Source organism: Gorilla gorilla, chromosome 5, assembly GCF_029281585.2.
Source record: "Gorilla gorilla gorilla isolate KB3781 chromosome 5, NHGRI_mGorGor1-v2.1_pri, whole genome shotgun sequence".
NCBI classification, from domain to species: Eukaryota; Metazoa; Chordata; class Mammalia; order Primates; family Hominidae; genus Gorilla; species Gorilla gorilla.
In genome coordinates this window covers 134,996,646-135,012,187 of record NC_073229.2, presented here as the reverse complement: position 1 = coordinate 135,012,187, position 15,542 = coordinate 134,996,646, and the positions used below count along the sequence as shown (strand labels likewise).

General features: G+C 42.8%; 2 non-coding genes and 1 pseudogene across 2 annotated transcripts; all 3 read right to left on the bottom strand.

The window, feature by feature from the left end:
* Positions 1 to 542: 542 nt before the first annotated feature.
* LOC101137846 (calponin-2-like) lies at positions 543 to 1,451 on the bottom strand (annotated as a pseudogene).
* Positions 1,452 to 3,432: 1,981 nt separating this feature from the next.
* Positions 3,433 to 3,539, bottom strand: LOC115935091 (U6 spliceosomal RNA). Its single transcript, XR_004070803.1, has one exon. It is a non-coding gene; the product is annotated as a U6 spliceosomal RNA (small nuclear RNA).
* Positions 3,540 to 13,083: 9,544 nt separating this feature from the next.
* Positions 13,084 to 13,211, bottom strand: LOC115935167 (small nucleolar RNA SNORA40). The gene has a single exon (XR_004070867.1). It is a non-coding gene; the product is annotated as a small nucleolar RNA SNORA40 (small nucleolar RNA).
* Between the last annotated feature and the right edge of the window lie 2,331 nt (positions 13,212 to 15,542).

Sequence of the window (15,542 nt, the reverse complement as noted above, 5' to 3'; positions counted from 1 at the left end):
TAGGGAAATGCAGCCACTTGGGAGCCTAAGATATTTAGCACTGTGGCCAGGCACCCTTTCCCAGGGCACTCATTTCCCAGCACCCTCTACACTGTCCCCGCCCCATTCCTCAGGAAAAAAAAAAAGTATTTTTCTTTTGTTAATACTTCCTGAAACTTTTGCGGGTACAGAAACCACAAACTGATTGGCTGACAAAATGGGGAAGAGACAAGGGAACCGGAAACCTTCGGGGACTGGGTCCCTCCAAACCCAGGTCTCTCGGCCCAGCACAGCTCGGCCCACAGCCTGGACGTGCCAGCAGGGACCTTTACCCTACACGTATGGGGATACGGCTTTGACCCCTTACCCCACAGCCTGGTAGCTCAGTCCTGCGAAGGACCAAGGCAAGGGGGAAAAAAGACCTCCCTGATGCCACACCGCCACTCACAGATCCTGCGTTGATTGGCAGCACTGAACAGGTTAAGAAAAAAAAAGATGAAAACACAGAAAAACCCAAAAACTCAGACGGGGAGACGATATGGGGAGAAAGCGTGCTGGGAGCCTCAGTAGCCAGCCTCCTCCTGGTTGTAAGGGGGATATTCAGGGACCTCCCCCGAGCCTGCGCGCCCGAGAGAGCCCTGTCGGCCACTGTGCCTTCTGGGCAGAACTTGGGGTCATATATCTGCCGGCCCAGGCCAAAGACCTGGCCGCTTTGCTTGGTGCCCTGCGTGTAGCCCATCTGCAGCGACATGGAGGAGTTATCACACTTGTCGGTTCCCAGCTTGGTGCCAACCGGGTCCGGGGAGCCGTCATGCCCACCTGGCTGGCACACTTGTTTGTACCCATCTGGAGGCTGATGGTTAAGTGGTCCATAGGGGGCAGGATGTGGTTCTTGGGGTCGTAGAGATGCCTCCTTGTGCTGTACGCGGTCATGCCCGACTGGCTGGTGCATTTGTTGGTGCCCATCTGCAGCCCGATGGTGCACTGGCCAGCCTTCATGGTGGCGTCGTCGAAGTTCGGCTCCTGCTTCTCCGAGTACTTAAGGCCGATGTCCACCCCGCTCTGCAGCCCCTTAGTCTTGGCCTTACTCACCAGGGCGAGAAGAGACACCTGCAGCTGCGTCATGTTCCCACTCTCAAACAGGTCGTTGGCATCGAACAGGTCCACGGTGTTCATGCCGTAGCTGACCATGGCCTTGATGAAATTGGAGAGGTTTTCTAGTTGGTGCCAGTTCTGCATGGAACGGTTGATCTTGGTGACTGAGCCCGGCTGTAGCTTGTTCATGAGTGTCCATAAGCTAATCCCGTCCTTCAGGCCCTTCTGGAAGTCGGGGCCGATGGAGAGGCTGGTGAGTCCCTCGATCCAGCTGCGGAGCTCTACCTCCTTCTGGGGGTTATATTTGCACAGGAGCCGGTTCTTGATCTCGGCTGACAGCCGTACGAGGGGTCCTTGTTGAACTGCGTGGAGCTCATGGCTGGCGCGCGCTGCGGCGGGATGGGATGGGACGGAACAGGACGGCCTGGCCGGCGCGGGGCTGGTACGCACTCCTCTCGGGATATTTTTATGTGGTCTGGGCATGGTGGCTCACAGTTGTAATCCCAGCACGTTGGGAGGCCAAGATGGGAGGATCACTAGAGTCCAGGAGTTTGAGACCAGCCTGGGCAACATAGCAAAACCATGTCTCTACCAAAAAGAAAAAAAATAATAAGTTATTGGGGCCTGGTGGCAAGCGCCTGTAGTCCCAGCTACTTGGGAGGCTGAGGGGGAAGGACAGCTTGAGTTCAGAAGTTCTAGGCTATAGTAAACTATGATCAGTCTACTGCATTCCAGCCTGGGTGACAGAGCGAGACCCTGTCTCCAATTCAATCAATCAATCTATAGTGATATATATGTATATATATACCATCTATATATATATACATCGTCTATATATATATACCATCTATATATATATACATCATCTATATATATACCATCTATATATATATACACCATCTATATATATATACCATCTGTATATATGTACCATCTCTATATATATGCCATCTATATATACCATCTATATAGATATACCATCTATATATATATACCATCTATATATAGATGGTATATATATAGCCATCAATATATATATCATCTATATATATATACCATCTATATATATACCATCTATATATATATACCATCTATATATATACCATCTATATATATATACCATCTCTATATATACCATCTATATATATATACCATCTATATATATATACCATCTATATATATATACCATCTATATATATACCATCTATATATATATACCATCTATATATATACCATCTATATATATATACCATCTATATATATATACCATCTATATATATATACCATCTATATATATATACCATCTATATATATATATATACCATCTATATATATATAACTTTTTTTTTGAGACAGAGTTTCACTCGTTGCCCAGGCTGGAGTGCAATGGCACAATCTCGGCTCTCCACAATCTCCACCTCCCCAGGTTCAAGCGATTTTCCTGTCTCAACCTCCCGAGTAGCTGGGATTATAGGCATGCACCACCACGCCCAGCTAATTTTGTATTTTTAGTAGAGACGGGGTTTATTCATGTTGGTCAGGCTGGTCTAGAACTCCCAACCTCAGGTGATCTGCCCCCTTGGCCTCCCAAAGTGTTGGGATTACAGGCATGAGCCACTGTGCCCGGCTATAGTGATATTTTTATGTGGAGCTGAAGAACAAAAGCTATTCTGTTATCTGGACATAGGTTTTAGTTGGTTATTTATTTATTTTTTTGAGACAGAGTCTCTCTTTGTTGCCCAGGCTGAAGTGCGGTGGCAACAATCTGTGCTCACCGCAACCTCCGCCTCCCAGGTTCAAGTGATTATCCTGCCTCAGCCTCCCGAGTAGCTGGGATTACAGGCGCCCGCCACTACACCCAACTAATTTTTGTATTTTTAGTAGAGATGGGGTTTCTCCATATTGGCCAGGCTGGTCTTGAACTCCTGACCTCAAGTGATCCACCTGCCTTGGCCTCCCAAAGTGCTAGGATTACAGGTGTGAGCCACTGTACCTGGCCAGACCACTCAAATTTTTAATAAACCAAGCTATATGTGCCACACACAAATCCTGCCTTTTTTGGAATAAGGAAAATTAGCTGATATGATCTGACCCTTCTTCCCTCCAGAGCCTGAATCTCCAACTTGAGAGATAGAGACTGAAAAAGTCCAACTTAGAAAGTCCATTTCAGCCTATTTGGTGTCGAGAAATTTGAGATACTAATTGTCTTCTCCCTACCCACTTCCCCATCTCAGAAAATCTTCCCTGCCACAGAGTCCTTGGCAGGGGCAGCTATGCTACTTACCGTTAGACCTTGTCTCCCTAGCCACAGCTGATGGGATCAGAGAACACCTAATCCATTCAGATGCTTTTCCCTCCCTTGACATGGGATGCCTCACAAATCTGGGTGTCATCCTTGCGTAGTGACTATGCTTATCTTCTCTGTATTGGTCCAGTTTTAGTATATGTGCTGCTTATACGAGCACCAATCCAATTATTTTGCTTGCTAATTTGAACCCAGAGACTTTGACTTTGAGTAACTAGCTCAGTGGAGGACACCAGAGCTGGAAAGTCAGGTAGTGTGAGGAGTGGCAGCCATTTTTTTGATGTATGCATGCTCATAAATGAGGAAATCCAGTCATCAGAGATAAGCCATAGCCTGGATGTGTCAACAGATGCAGCAACTGTACAATCCCAGAGAAAGGTGGAGAGAGTAGTGGTCTGACAACTTTGACATCTGTGACTTCTACTTGGGATCTGTGATCTTCCCCTCTGGATTTCTGATCATCCCCTTTTAATTAATTAATTTTTATTTATTTTTTGAGACAAGGTCTCGCTCTGTTGCCCAGGCTGGAGTGCAGTGGTGTAAGCATGGCTCAGTGCAACCTCAACCTCCCAGGCTCAATTAATCCTCCTACCGCAGCCTCTGGAGTAGCTGGGGCTACAGGCATGTGCCACCATGCTTGACTAATTTTTAATTATTTTTGGAGTTGGGGGTCTCGCTATGTTGCCAGGGCTGGTCTCCAACTCCTGGACTCAAGTGATCCACCCTCCTTGGCCTCTCAAAGTGTTGGGATTACAGGCATGCATCACTGCGCCTGGCTGATCATCCCCTTTTAAGTTGGGTTAGGATACCTTTCTTTTACTTGTAACCAAAGAATACCTGATGGAACAGTTTTTAAAAGTCCATTTTTGTCACTCTACCTTTTTGCACCTTTCTCTCAGCCTCCAGATCCTATGGATTCCCTGTAATCTGTATAAACTGGTCGGGAGCAGGGAAATAGGGAGAAGACATTTACTTGAAATGTCCTAGACAAGAGACACCTGCATCCTTCTAGATGCAGGAATTCAGGGGTTCTTCAAGCCACAGCCTGGCTTGCAGCAGTTTTGGCAGCCTTTGGAAGGCACCAGATGGTCAGCCAAGTGATACATAATCTATGTAACTTAATGCCATTTATTACTTTATAATTGTATCAAACTATAATTTGTAAGCAGATTTTGTTTAAAAGCTATTAACTATGTTTTTCTAATTGTTTTGGTATACTTTTATAAAACAAGGCTATTAAATCCTGGTTGCAGGTTCTTAACCATCAATTTTTTGGTAGATTTAATATATAGTATATAGTTACAGAATTTTAAGTACATGTCGAAATTTTCAGAAATTTCTCATTTATTTCTTTGATCTCAAGGTTCTTAAAAAGCTGACATAGGCCAGGCATGGTGGCTCATGCTTGTAATCCTAGCACTTGGGGAGACCAAGGCCAGAGGATCCAACAAGGCCAGGAGTTCAAGAACAGCCTGGACAATTCTCTCAAAAAAAAAAAAAAAGAGAGAGAGAACTTTAAGCCATGCAATTAGAGAATGTGAAGATAATCTACCCAAGTAGATATTTATAAATAAACCTAACCTTCTCATTTTCCACATAACTAGTTTAGCATTATTTATTTGAAATCCACAATTGTAGTTTTCAACTCGGCAAAATCTCATATATACTGTGTATTTAGCACTATGTAATAAGAAAGCAAAAAATCAGGATCCTTCAAATATTACATACATAAAATTTATGAAACTAGGAGTTGCTACATTTCAATATAAACTCAATTAACGAATTTTATTCCAGAGAATGTAAGAATTACAAACATTCGGCCGGGTGCGGTGGCTCACACCTGTAATTCCAGCACTTTGGGAGGCAGAGGCGGGTGGATCACCTGAGGTCAGGAGTTTGAGACCAGCCTGGCCAGCATAGTGAAACCCCGTCTCTACTAAAAATACAAAAATTAGCCGGGTGTGGTGGGGTGGGGGGGCGCCTATAATCCCAGCTACCTGGGAGGCTGAGGCAGGAGAATCACTTGGACCTGGGAGTCGGAGGTTGCAGTGAGCTGAGATTGCACCATTGCACTCCAGCCTGGGTGACAGAGCAAGACTCTGTCTCAAAAAAAAACAAAAAACAAAAAAAAGAATTACAGACATTTAAAGAGGATATTCTATTGTCACCAGTGTAAAAGTGATACCTTTTTTTTAATGGGCACATATCAGATATTTATGGGTACTTTGGTATCTGTTCATATTACAACACGTATACTTTTTGTTTTTTTTTTGGAGACAGAGTCTTGCTCTGTCACCCAGGCTGGAATGCAATGGCATGATCTTGGCTCACTGCAACCTCTGCATCCCAGGTTCAGGTGATTCTCCTGCCTCAGCCTCCCGAGTAGCTGGGATTACAGGCGCCCACCACCACGCCTGGCTAATTTTTAAATTTTTAGTAGAGACGGGGGTTTCACCATGTTGGCCAGGCTGGTCTCGAACTCCTGACCTCAGGTGATCCACCCACCTCGGCCTCCCAAAGTGCTGGGATTACAGATGTGAGCCACCGTGCCCAGCCACAACACATATACTTTTAAAGTAGCTTTTTAAAAATGACTTTATTCTGTGAAGTATGAAAAAAGAAAAAAAGAAAACATGATGTTTAATTCAATTCTGACATCATAAAAACATGCATTTATTTATAAGTATTGGTTATACTGTTTACAATTATTAAATACTTATAAAAGAAAGGTAGATGAAAAATAAAAATCATCATTTTGGATGAAAGGAAATAAATTATTTCTGCCTTGAGTGGTTAAAAATTCAAGTATGGGGGGGAGGGGGGAGGGATAGCATTAGGAGATATACCTAATGTAAATGACTAGTTAATGGGTGCAGCACACCAACATGGCACATGTATACATATGTAACAAACCTGCACGTTGTATACATGTACCCTAGAACTTAAAGTATAATAAAAAATATATATATATATATAAAAATTCAAGTATTGACCAGGCACGGTGGCTCACACCTGTAATCCCAGCACTTTGGGAGGCCAAGGCGGGTGGATCACCTGAGGTCAAGGGTTTGAGACCAGCCTGACCAGCGTGGTAAAACCCCGTCTCTACTAAAAATACAAAAATTAGCCAGGTGTGGTGGTGGGCTCTTGTAATGTCAGCTACTCCAGAGTCTGAGGCAGGAAAATCACTTGAACCCAGGAGGCGGAGGTTGCAGTGAGCCGAGATCACGCCATTGCACTTCAGCCTGGGCAACAAGAGCAAAACTCAGTCTCAAAAAAAAAAAAATTAAGTATTTTACTATGAATTTAATTACATATGACTATTTAATTATTATAATTACTACTTTAATTGATTAACCAATAGATATTTTGCAGCTTAATTTTTTAAAGAAAGCAATTATGTGAACAAGGTTTTGCAGTAATTTTAGCTTAGCTTTGTCCATATAGGCTAGTGTTTATGTATTTGCTTTATCCCCTCAGAATTATAATTATACCAAGGTGTTATATAGAAAGGAGTGATTCTCGCTTCAACCTGGGAGGCAGAGGTTGCAGTGAGCTGAGATCGCGCCACCGCACTCCAGCCTTGGCAAAAGAGCGAGACTCTGACTCAAAAAAGAAAGAAAGGGCTGAGCCTGGTGGCTCACTCCTGTAATCCCAGCACTTTGGGAGGCCGAGGCTGGTGGATCACCTGAGGTCAGGAGTTCAAGACCAGCCTGGCCAACATGGTGAAATCCCATCTCTACAAAAATACAAAAATTAGCTGGGCATAATGGCAGGTGCCTATAATCCCAGTTACTTGGGAGGCTGAGGCAGGAGAATCGTTTGAACCCGGGAGGCAGAGGTTGCAGTGAGCCAAGATCGTACCACTGCACTCCGGCCTTGGCGACAGAATGAGACTCCGTCTCAAAAAAAAAAAAAAAAAAAAAAAAAAGAAAGAAAGAAAGAAAAGAAAGGAGTGATTCTTTTATCCTTTGTACTCATTTGTTTTCCTTTTCATGCACCTTGCTGCCCTACATAAAAGTTAGTTGTAACTCATTTAAATTAAGGTCTTCAGTGTGAAGTAGTGTATTGCTTAACTGGGCAGGGCTGTAACCTGAAGTGTAAGAAGGGGAGTGTCCCCATTTCCCAACACAGGTCTTTAGCAATAAAGGTGTGGTACCACCAGTGATAAAGAATACTATTCTAGTTAAACGTGTTTGTGTTCTGCATCTTCCATTGTGCAGTATACTCTATTATTTATAAATTCTAATCCTTCAGTAAAGAAAAAAGTAAGAAAGAAAAACAAAAACCACCACCCAAAACCAAAAGCCATCTACAGGCTTTGAAAATTCCTGGACATAAAGCATCAGTCACTGGATTTTCCTTCACCCCTGCCAAGTTCCACCATCTCAGAGCAGGCTTCCCAACAAGAGCTGGGAGAGCAGGGCAGGGAAATGTTGCTAAGTGACATAGGGTTTAGTCGTGCGATGGAGTATTAGAGGACACTTGACATTGAGCCTTGTGCTACTTCACAGCCATTCCACAATATAATGGAAGAGCTGCAACATTACGTAGATAATGGAGGATTGTAGACAGAGTGGCAAAATAGAGAATTCCTAGCTTCAACTGTTAGTTCCGAAAGGTCAGGTAGTTTAAGAATGATGTGTTTAGGCTGGGCGCAGTTGCTGACACCTGTAAGCTGAGCACTTTGGGAGGCTGAGGCGAGAGGATCGCTTGAGATGAGGAGTTCAAGACCAGCCTGGCCAACATGGTGAAACCCTATCTCTACTAAAAATACAAAAATGGCCAGGTGCGGTGGCTCACGCCTGTAATCCCAGCCCTTTGGGAGGCCGAGGCAGGTGGATCATGAGGTCAAGAGATCCAGACCATTCTGGTCAACATGGTGAAACCCTGTCTCTACTAAAAAATACAAAAATTAGCTGGGCATGGTGGCTCGCGCCTGTAGTCCCAGCTACTCAGGAGGCTGAGGCAGGAGGGTCGCTTGAACCCGGGAAGTGGAGGTTGCAGCGAGCTGAGATTGCGCTACTGCACTCCAGCCTGGGCAACAGAGCGAGATTCCGTCTCAAAATAAAAAAAAAAAAACCTACAAACCCCAAAATTCGCTGCACGTGGTAGTGCACACCTGTAGTCTCAGCTATTCATGAGGCTGACGCAGGAGAATTGCTCGAACCCTAGACGTGGAGGTTGCAGGGAGCCAAGATGACACCACTGCACTCCAGCCTGAGCGACAGAGTGAGACTCTGTCTCAAAAAAAAAGAAAAAAAGAAAGAAAAGAAAAAATAGAAATGCTGTTGTATGCAGGCATACCTCAAATATATTGCAGAGTCAATTTCAGACCACTCCACAATAAAATGAATATTGCAATAAAGTGAGTCACACACACTAAAAAAAAAAAAAAAAAAAAAAAAAAAAAGATGTGTTTAATTAGCCAATGATGCAAGTTCAAAAAAAAGGGAAAGACTGATATGGCTGCTTATATCTCTAAATTTTTCATGTTAGTTCCTTCCGCACCCCAGAATTATCTTAGGTTTAGAACTACTTAATTAACTAATTAATGAATTAAAATGTTTGTTCATTCAGAAAAATATTCATTGAGTACCTATAAGGTAGAGTGTTGGGTCAAAGTATGAAAATTGACTCTTACACTGATATTGTGAGGTTTGCATACGAAGTTTGTTGTAAAAATGAAAAAGTATGGAGACCAAAGAGAGCAATTCTTTGTATTGATTATTGTTTTATTTTATTTCTAAGACAAGGCAAGAGAATGTGCCTTTATTAGATATGACTATGGGTTCCAAAACTGATGTTTCCCAGTTGTTGAAGGAGGTGACCAGGAAGTCTTAACATGAATAGCTACATAATATTAAGAATTCATATGGGCCGGGTGCAGTGGCTCACGCCTGTAATCCCAGCACTTTAAGAGGCTGAAACGGGTGGATCCTGAGGTCAGGAGTTCGAGAACAGCCTGGGCAACAAGGTGAAACCCTGTATCTACTAAAATACAAAAAATTAGCCGGACTTGGTGGCGTGTGCCTGTAGTCCCAGCTACTCGGGAGACTGAGGCAGGAGAATTGCTTGAACCCAGGAGGCAGAGGTTGCAGTGAGCCAAAATCGTGCCACTGCACTCCAGCCTGGGCGACAGAGAGAGACTCCTCAAAAAAAAAAAAAAAAAATTAGCCAGGCGTGGAGGTGCATGCCTATAGTCAGTAGGGAGGATCACCTGAGGCTGGGAGGTTGAGGATGCAGTGAGCCATGTTCCCACAACTGCACTCCAGCCTGGGTAACAAAGAGAGACTCTTTCGCAAAAAAAAAAAAAAAATCTCGTTATGTTACAGAAGATTGCTAGAGTTCTGTTTTAAACCAAAGCTCTTGATTTTACTTTAAATAATTCAATTTATGCACATTTTAAAAAGCGTATTGTTAAAGTGAGCTGCACTTGTTACTTATTTTTTGCATATGCATTCACTATTCTGTGTCTAGGATATCCTTTATTTTTCTCCTGGCAAATAATGTGTCTAAGATAAATGAACAATGATCTTTATTAAGCACTTAATTTATGCAAGCTGGGGTGATGTTAAACACTATGTGATTAGAACCAATTTTGAGGGCCAGGTGCAGTGGCTCACACTTGTAATCCCAGCACTTTGGGAGGCCAAGGTGGGCAAATCGCCTGAGGTCAGGAGTTTGAGACCAGCCTGGCCAACATGGAGAAAACCTGTCTCTACTAAAAATATAAAATTAGCGGGGCATGGTGGTGCATGCCTGTAATCCCAGCCACTCAGGAGGCTGAGTCAGGAGAATCGCTTGAACCCGGGAGGTGGAGGTTGCCGTGGGTGGAGATTGTGCCAATGGACTCCAGCCTGGGCGACAGAGTAACATTCCATATCAAAACGACAACAACAACAACAATGAAAACAACAACAACAAAAACAAACAAACAAAAAACCCCATAACTTTTCAAAAAAGTACTTATGGCTTGGCATGGTGGCTCACACCTGTAATCCCAATATTTTGGGAGGCCAAGTCAGGGCGATTGCTTGAGCCCAAGAGTTCAAGACCTGCCTGGGCAACACAATGAGACCCCTTCTTTATTAAAAAAGAAAAGAAAAGGCCGGGCGTGGTGGCTCATGCCTGTAATCTCAGCACTTTGGGAGGCCGAGGCAGATGGATCACCTGAGGTCAGGAGTTCAAGACCACCCTGGCCAACATGCTGAAACCTCGTCTCTACTAAAAAAATACAAAAATTAGCCGAGCATGGTGGCACACGCCTATAGTCCCAGCTACTCGGGAAGCTGAGGCAGGAGAATTGCTTGAACCCGGGAGGTGGAGGTTGCAGTGAACCAAGATTGCACCACTGCACTCCAGCCTGGGCGACAGAGCTGGACTCCATCTCAAAAAATAAAATAAAATAACTTCTAAATATTATATAACCTTTTATTAGTTATAATGATCATATATTACCTCTGTATTTCAAAAATCATTTCTGAATATTTAAATAATTAATCTCAAATAGAACTAGAACCAAGATGCCTTCTTTCCAAGTAATCACCACGCTCAGTCCTCAGTCTAGGCTTCAGTGAACTAATCAAGCAAATACTTAGAGCTACCTCCAGCTGCTCCGCTTTGAACATTAAACTCAGAATCTCTAGTCAAAGCCTTGTATTGGTAAAATTTGCCCAATTCAGTGTTACATTGCGTATTCCTTTAACACTTCAGTGCATTCCCACAAATTTCCTAGGTTCCTATTAATAACAACTTGCAAGATTTTGCAATTATTTTGGTATGTAAAGCCTTATCTACTTGGAACACATATTTTAATTTTCTCCCCAAGGCACTCTGGGAGTGAACTGGTTTATGGAGGCAGGCAGGGATGGTTGGGGTGGGTCTTCAGGAGAACAGGCATCCTCTTGCAAGGTTACTGCCTTTGGAAAGGTTTAAACAGGGAAGCCAGTTTTCTGAGACAGTGAAGGAGTTCTGTTTTCACTGGCAAGGGAGGGTCAAGGGAATTTGGGGGTATAAGATTCCCAGCTTCGCCTGAGTCCACCCAAATATTCCCAACGTCTAAGAGTTTACTTCCTTCCCAAAACCCTCATCTTAACATGAAAGACTTGATGAAGTTGTATGTTATGTTTTAATTCTATAATCTGCAAAATTAAATTTGGGGCTTTGTCTGTCAGGAAGTTGCAAGAAATCCGTTCTTTTTTTAGTTTAATTTTATTGTAAATTAATGATTTATGGTTGTATATATGAAGAGATAGGCTCTTTTAACGTTATTGTGGAACTTCTCTGGGTCTCTATTCTTTGAACTGAGAGTTCAACTCCCTGTCATTTTCTTATTCTTTTTTTTTTTTTTTTGACAGTGTTTTGCTCTGTCACCAGGCTAAAGTTCAGTGGCAAGATCACAGCTCACTGCAGCCTCAATCTCCCAGGCTCAAGCGATTCCCCCCGCCCCCCCTCAGTTTCCCAAGTAGCTGGGACTACAGGTGCACCACCATGCCTGGCTAATATTTTAAATTTTTTGTAGAGATAGGGTCTTGCCATGTTGCTCAGGCTGGTCTTGAACTCACGGGCTCAAGCAATCTTCTTGCCTTGGCCTCCCAAAGTGCTAGGATTGCAGGAGTTAGCCACTATGTTTGGCAACATTTTCTTATTCTTACTGAAATATTCTTCTATTCTCCAGTGCTCCTAGAAGAAATCATCTTGTCTTTTTGTTTGTTTGTTTTAGAAACAGTGTAAAGAGGTTTTTTTTAAAAAAAATTGTGTAAATGTAACATTAGGCTAAATTATTTAAAGTCAATAAATTTTTATTCAAGGAATTCCATGTTGTGATTTGTTCCACTGTCCATCAAGGTGACTTTAGATCCTCTAAAGAGCTGGATTCAAAAGATTGATCTTCAAGTTAGCCCTTTTTAATGAAACTAATGCTAATTTTAATTCAGTTGTCCTGTCAGCCCATAATTCTTTTATTTTGGTTTCTGACATCTTTTAATATGGATATACTGATGAAGACTTCAAAATTCACCAAGAATCTTTGGGATCTAATTTCTTCAGCCAATTTAAGGTCCTTTTTACTGTAGGTGGTGGATCTGCCTGGTTCTCAATTTGACACCCTCTCTTAACATGAATGAGTTCAAATCATATTTATTCCTAAGCGATCACACTCAAGAATAGTACAGATGTGTGGAATACGCCAATACCTTTAACTCCAGACACCATGTTCTCAAGATAAAAGCCTTTAAAACAAAAAGTCATTGTCTGTATCACGTCAACATGAAATTGGAATGCAAAATTAATACTGCTGAGGATATCCCTCATATCCCATGCTGTTTAACTATCTCTTCTACAGTTCTAGAATCAATCTTTTTTTATTAAGAGACAGGGTCTGTCTTTGTTACGCAGGCTGGAGTACAGTGGTGCCATCAAAGCTCAGTGCAGCCACCAACTCCTGGCTCAATCCTCTTGCCTTAGCCTCCCCTTCCTGAGTAGCTGCAACTACAGGTACATGCCCCAATATCCAGCTAATTTTTAAATTTTTGTGGAGATGAGGTGTTTGTTATGTTCTTGCCCAGGCTCGTCTTGAACTCCTGGCTTCAAGCAATACTCCCACTTTGGTGTGGAGATTGCAGGCTTTAGCCATTGTGCCTGGCCTGGGACCAACCTTTATGGCTATCAATACTCCATCAGTTAACTGTCTCAGGTATCATAATATCCATTCTGATATGTATCAAAACTCATACTGAGCAACGAGTTCTGGGTTGCAAAAGAGGATTTATTTTTTGCACCTTTCCATAAGTCTTTGTCCACAAATTAAACAAAAACATACGTAAGTGCAGTTTTGTTGTTGTTGTTGTTTTTTGCTAACACGGAGTCTCGCTCTGTCACCCAAGGTGGAGTGCAGTGGCATGATAGCTCACCGCAACCTCCGCCTCCCAGGTTCAACTGATTCTCCTGCCTCAGCCTTCCGAATAGCTGGGATTACAGGTGCTTGCCATCACACATGGCTAATTTTTGTATTTTTAGTAGAGACAGGATTTCACCATGTTGGCCAGGCTGGTCTCAAACCCCTGACCTCAAGTGACCCGCCTGCCTCAGCCTCCCAAAGTACTGGGATTATAGGCATGAGCCACCGAGCCCAGCTGAAATCATCTTGTCTTTGGCTATCTTTATTATCACATTAGACAAGTTCTTGAATTCTCAAAGCCTTGTCCTTTTCAAGCTCTTCATTCCAAACAAACACAGCTCATGTTTTCAGGAATCATAATGTCATCATCCCATGATGTAATGGTTACTTGTGTTGACTTCACAAGGCTATAGTACCCAGTTAATCAAAAACTAATTAAGGTGTGGCTGGAAGGAAATTTGCTGGCCGGGTGCGGTGGCTCATGCCTGTAATCCCAGCACTTTGGGAGGCTGAGGCAGGTGGATCACAAGGTCAGGAGTTTGAGGCCAGCCTGGCCAACATGGTGAAACCCTGTCTCTACTAAAAAAAAAATACAAAAATTAGCTGGGCATGGTGGTGTGCACCTGTAATCCCAGCTACTCAGGAGGCTAAGGCAGGAGAATTGCTCCAGACGGGGAGGTGGAGGTTGCAGTGAGCCAAGATTGTGCCACTGCACTCCAGCCTAGGTGACAGAGCAAGACTTCATCTCAAAAAAAAAAAAAAAAAAAAAAACAAAGGAAATTCGCTGAAGGAATTTTGTAGATAGGATAAGCATCTACAGTTGACTTTAAGTAAAGGAGATTATCATCCATTAATTATCTGGGTGGACCTTATTCAATCAGTTAAATAGCCTAAGAGCAAAATGGAAGTTTCCCTAAGAAAGAAGAAATTCTTTTTTTTTTTTGAGACGCAGTCTCGCTCTGTCACCCAGGCTGGAGTGCTGTGGCGCGATCTCGGCTCACTGCAAGCTCCGCCTCCCGGGTTCATGCCATTCTCCTGCCTCAGCCTCCCGAGTAGCTGGGACTACAGGTACCCACCACCATGCCCGGCTAATTTTTTCTATTTTTAGTAGAGAAGGGGTTTCACCGTGTTAGCCAGGATGGTCTCAATCTCCTGACCTTGTGATCCGCCTGCCTCGGCCTCCCAAAGTGCTGGGATTACAGGCGTGAGCCACTGTGCCCGATCTTTAGAAAGAAGAAATTCTAACCTTGGGCTACAGTTTTAGCTTCTGCCTGAGTTTCCAGCCTAAGAGCCTGCCCAAGATTTCAGACTTGCTTAGCCAGCCCCCACAATTATGAAAGGTAACAAACAATTCCTTGCAATAAATTTATAAACTTATACACACACACACACACACCACACACACACACACACACACACACTTCTAGTTCTTTTTCTGGTAGAATCCTAATTGATATGCATACCATGCATTCAGAGATAGCTACATAACTTGCTTGGTGCATTGCAAAGTGAAAAATGTAAGGACCTTGTATAAAAAGCAGAAAAAAATGCAATTAAGATACTAAAATATAAAGCATTGTTCTTTTTTTTTTTTTTTTTTTTTGAGACAGAGTCTTGCTCTGTTGCCCAGGCTGGAGTGCAGTGGCGCGATCTCAGCTCACTGTGACCTCTGCCTACTGAGTTCAAGCAATCCTCCTGCCTCAGCCTCCCAAGTAGCTGGGACTACAGGCACACGCCACCACACCCACCTAGTTTTTGTATTTTTAGTAGAGACGAGGTTTCACCATGTTGGCCAGGCCGGTCTTGAACTCTTGACCTTGTGATCCACCTGCCTCAGGCTTCCAAAGTGCTGGGATTACAGGTGTGAGCCACCACACCAAGCCTACTTGAGATAATTTTTCTAAAAAGATTTAACTGTACATTTACATCATTTCATGTAAGTCTGAATTTAATCATAAATGTTAATTTATACAATGGCATTTAATGTTTCCTCTGATAGTTTCTGTAACTTGTAGATGTCAGTCATATAAGAAATTAAAAGTGGCTTCATGTATATAATTCAGGATAGCTATTTATGCATTCTACTATATATTCAATTAAAAGGAAAAAATTAATTTTAGATTTGTCTTCCTCATTAATGTTTTTTTCACCTGAGTTCCACATGAAAAGTGTTCTTTTCTGTTAAATGTGACAATCTTTAAATTCAGTTTTTGTTGTTGTTGTTGTTGTTTGAGACAGTCTCACTCTGTCACCCAGGCTGGA